This window comes from Myotis davidii, unplaced genomic scaffold, assembly GCF_000327345.1.
Source record: "Myotis davidii unplaced genomic scaffold, ASM32734v1 scaffold228, whole genome shotgun sequence".
In the NCBI taxonomy this organism is placed as follows: domain Eukaryota; kingdom Metazoa; phylum Chordata; class Mammalia; order Chiroptera; family Vespertilionidae; genus Myotis; species Myotis davidii.
Window position 1 is genome coordinate 1,006,065 of NW_006300104.1, and position 4,834 is coordinate 1,010,898.

The window sequence follows — 4,834 nt, forward strand, 5'->3', positions numbered from 1 at the left end:
TTTAAAAATATATATTTTGTTGATTTTTTTTACAGAGAGGAAGTGAGAGGGATAGAGAGTTAGAAACCTCAATGAGAGAGAAGCATCGATCAGCTGCCTCCTGCACACCTCCCACCGGGGATGTGCCTGCAACCAAGGTACATGCCCTTGACCGGAATTGAACCCGGGACCCTTCAGTCCCCAGGCCAACGCTCTATCCAGTGAGCCAAACCAGCTAGGGCGACCCTTATCTTTCATTAGTTTCCCCATATATTTACCTTCCCACAGTTTATTCCCCATAGAAGCCTGACTCTCTTGTTCTTTGTCTAGTCACTTCTCCACACTTAATCACTGTTTGTTAAAATGATGTATGAGCTTCTAAGACTAACCACTTCTTTGGGTTTTTCATTTCTTTTCTGTATATTCATATACGGTGCAGAACGAAGGAAGGCCCCGGCTGGCAGCCAGGGAAGGGAGGTCCCGGCCTGCAGCTGGCAGCCGCTAGGGACCCTTCCCATGCACGAATTTCGTGCACTAGGCCTCTAGTGTACATATAAAACTAAAAACAAAATAAATCTGTACGCATTTTTCTTCTGTTAATCTGTTTTTTTCTCAGTTTAATTCACAAGACCCAGACATAGAACCTAAGCGGATAGAGGAAATATTTTTCCTTCCTTACAGAGGCGTGTCAGAAAAAGTAGTTACTAGTCACAGTGGAGTCAAGCAGTGGGAACGTTAACACAAAAGGGAGGGGACCCCCACTATTTTCAGAAGTAGTGCTGACGGACAGACATTGCCTCCAGTCTTTGCTACTTTATGGTGAAGCTACAAGATGTACCCAACCACAATCTCCCTCATCTTCTTCCAGACAAAGACTTTATTATGTATAAAGACTTTTTATGTATGTCATGCATAGAAAGTTTATTTGCTATGCAGGTACAAAGAAATAAAAGATTATTCTATTCTCGAAAAGTATCTAATAGTCTAATACAGACCTATTGAAAGAGGGGTTATACAAAGCAAATGTAAAAAATACAATTGCCTAAGTTAGTAAGGATGGCTGCCCAACAAAACCTCGTCCAATCTAACAGAATCCTCACAGGTTTCTCTGAGCCAAATGCAGAGACTCCAGTTAAGGCTTGTGTTCCATTCCTGGGTCAAACCAACCACTTTCTAGCTTTGAGACCTCAAATAGTTTCCTTAACCTCACTAAGACCTACTTCATCCATAAAATGGGGATATTAGGATCTACCTTTTAGGGAAGTTAAAATAATCAAATGAGATGGGGTATTTAAAGTTCTTGGCACAGTTCCTGACACTTAGAAATAAATGTTAACTATTACCACCACCACCACCACCATCATCATCATCACCCTGTCATTTTCAAGGCGTTTCTCAAACTTTATAATGCAGCACCCCTGACATTCATTTATTAAGAGGGGAAAAAATTATATGAGAGTTCAGATGGTTTGGGATGAAGATCTTTTTCCTCTCAATGGTGTTATAGAAGCAGCATATGTGTGACATCTTTGAAGTTTGTTTTTTACTGTGTATACAAAAGAACCCAAAACATTGGCATCTGCTTCTTCAATGTCCCACAAATTTATTTTCAGAAGACATGTGAAATATTTATGCTGCTTCACTTCCACCATCAAAATCAATAAGCCATTTTAAAGAAATGGTCAAGGTCAGACCTCAGGCTTCCAGCTACAGTGGAGGGTCATCAAACCTGCTTTGAATGCAAGGATTGTAGCCACATCTCATTCAATATCCTTTGGCCCATTTTACATCAAGTCTCAGAATAAAGTCTCTTTAAAAAAAAAAAAAAGGCTTTGTGAGAACATAAGTTGTTTTCTCCACTCCGACAAGCCAGACTGGTTCACCCTAATTTAACTGCAAGGCTCCAGAGGGTGGCTGAAAGGAACAGAAATGCCACGTGTGTGTAAAACAGTAGAAGGTAAAGAGGATTCCATAAGGAATGAGCTAAACCATAAAGCTGTGACACATGTCAGCCGATGGAGTACCACAGTGACACATCTAACAATTAGAAGGCAGAGTTTCGATAGAAGACCTGGGCTGGCCAACAGTGACCCTATAGGAATAAAAAACACCAGTAAACAAGGAAAGGTTAAAATGTGACAGAATTGCTTTTTCAAGCAGAGGATAGGTGATACTTCAGAGATTATAGGAAACATGGCAACCAACAGCACGGCACTTAAAATGGAATCTGATTCTGTTCTGGGAATGACTGTTTGTATTTTCTTTTTCAAATGAAATGTATTTGAAAAAGAAATAAATAAACTGGGGAAAAACAGTGCTTATCACCAGATAAGTAGGGATGGTTTTTATATGTTTGTTATTTTCTAAAGGTTCCATAATAAAAATATTACTTTTATTCTTAACTACAAGATTTTTTTACACAAAATGGACAAATCAGCCGTTCACTTGTAGGAACAACCTAAAATTAATCTGTGCATATGTAAATCTCCCCCATTAGACTCAAGACCCTCATGAGTGAGAACCTATGTCATTGTTCCTCGGAACCCCAGGGTCTAGCACGGGGCCTACGTATATTAAGAAGTGCTTCTGGCGAATGAATTTTGACTGTGGACAAAATCCCAAACCAGGTGACCCCCGGGATAGCCTCAGGAAGGAAACTAAGGAAATGCACAAAGAAATTAAGTGGCAGGGCTTTCCCATGAGTAGCTGACCAGCATCTATCTGGGCAGCCTCCTTTCCAAAAAGGTCCCCTTATGGGGTATTGCCAATCAACCTGATAGATACATTAGCCCACACTATAGCTTAATGTTCCTTATTACTAAAATTTTCCATTAAGTCCTTTGTCCTCTCTCACTTAGCTGTCCTCCTTCTCATATTGCCTATGAATTGAGCCACGCTGTTCTGCCCGGTTCTTGCTTTGCAGAAAGCTAGAGGGACCCTATTTCTACAGTGACCTTATTTGAGTTTGGATGTCATTTGTAAATGTGTGAGGAATCCAAGCTGTCTCTAAACAACAGTCATTTTCAACCATTTGCTTTCTGGTTTGCTGAAGAGGAGAAAGCAGTGATGTTAGACAACAAAAATGATTCCTGGGAGTTTATCCCCAACTGGTAACACTATGGTCCTTAAACCACACCCATGTGTGCAAAAGTACACACTTGTGCACACACATGTGCACATCATCACATTCAATGTCCCTCCAGCTGCAGCAAAGATATCACTTAATGTCTAAAGATACTTTTAAAACCCTCATGAATAGCTCCTCAAGACGTTCTTTATAATAAAGTACAGTACTTCATTTAGCTATCAAATAATAACTATGCTTTGTTGAATACTTGAGGTCATGATTCACATCTGAGTTTAGAAAGTGGCCACCTCCTACATATTCACTTAAGATGCAAATTCCTCATCAGATTCCACATCTCAAGAAGCACAGAGCCCAATTCTGGCCAAGCCCCATCTTTGCTCACAGCAGAGCCAAAGTCCCAGCAACTTTTTCCATACCCAGCCCACCAAAATTTAAGTCCTCTGTGAGTCACTATTCCATATACGTGAGTATGTACACAATTTTCAAATAAAATGACTTGAAACTAGCAATGTATGTGGGCAAAGAAAGAAAACTGAATAATCATGCAAGTTGTAATGCTTCACTAAAGTTTAGAAAAAATCAAGGAAAAATTAATCACAAAAACGCTATGCCTTGCAACCAAGGTTACTTTGAAATGTAAAGTGAATTGATATCTTTCATCAGCCTATGCTATACCGAAGTTCCATGAGATTGGGAGGAAAAAACCTGAGTATGTCAGAACTATTTATTTTCCGTTTCCTACGTTTCCCATAATTACCTACCAAATGAATGTGGGAGAGTTTGTTATGCAGAATTGATCTGAAATACATCAGTCACTTTTAAATTCTCTTTTCTCCCTATTGCAGAAAATATCCTAGAATGGAGTCAAAAAGGAACCAGGACTATGGGCCCAGAACAGGGCTTCGGGTAGTTTAGTAATCTCGCACTCTCCAGCGCAGAGGCCAAACCACTGGGGAGCGGAGGCAAGGACTCGCAGGGCACGATAAAGTGACGCTTCCGAATGGTTAAAGCCGAGATTGCTCAGCCGCAGCCCAACTGTTCTCGCCATGAACCCGACTACAAGTTTTCTAAATGTTTTTCCCAAGACCCCGAGATCAATTCCAAACGCTGTTCCTCTCAAAAGTCCCAAAGGAGACTCGCTCACCCACCCCACCCTGCAAGCAGCGTACTTCCTGTTCTCTCCGGCCGGTCAAGAACTCTAACTTGACAGTGACACACGAAAAAAAAAAAAGGAAGTGGCTACAAGACGATTTCAAGACATTTACTTAATTTCTTTTGAAAAGGGAGATCCATCGCCCTGTCCACCAGGAAAGTTTCAATGGGACGAAGCCATCACACCCGCTTAAAAGTCGCAGAGAATGTCGATGTTGCAAAGCGGAGGGCGACACCACTTTTAAAATACACTTTTTAAAAAATCTTCGAAATCCTCTTGCTATCCAAAATGATCCCCCCTCCCCTTTCGCGAACGCAACAGAGCTAGCAAACTCCTCTCCTGGTGGGTCGCATCTCGAGAGCGAGGCTCCGGGCCGGGTCTGCCCGGCCAAGTGGCAGAGGAAGCTTGCATGCAGGGCACCGAGGCGGTCGGGGGACCCGGCGAGCACCTCCCTTACCTGGTTTGACCGGTTTGGGTGGCGGCTTCGCCATCTCGCTTCCTGGAGCAGCTGATCCTGAAGACGACGCACGAAAAGACAAACAAACGCCCCGCCAGCCGGCGCTCGGTCAACCCAAGCTCCTGGCGGTCCGGTCCGCAGCGGTGCGCCTTCGAGG

General features: G+C 42.4%; 1 long non-coding RNA gene across 1 annotated transcript in view; it reads right to left on the reverse strand.

Moving 5' to 3' along the window:
* The window catches only part of LOC107185091, a 19,984-nt gene extending 15,156 nt beyond the window's left edge, over positions 1-4,828 (reverse strand). The window contains exon 1 of the long non-coding RNA XR_001516011.1: positions 4,678-4,828. This is a non-coding gene — a long non-coding RNA (uncharacterized LOC107185091). The remainder of the gene's footprint in view (positions 1-4,677) is intronic.
* Positions 4,829-4,834: the final 6 nt, after the last annotated feature.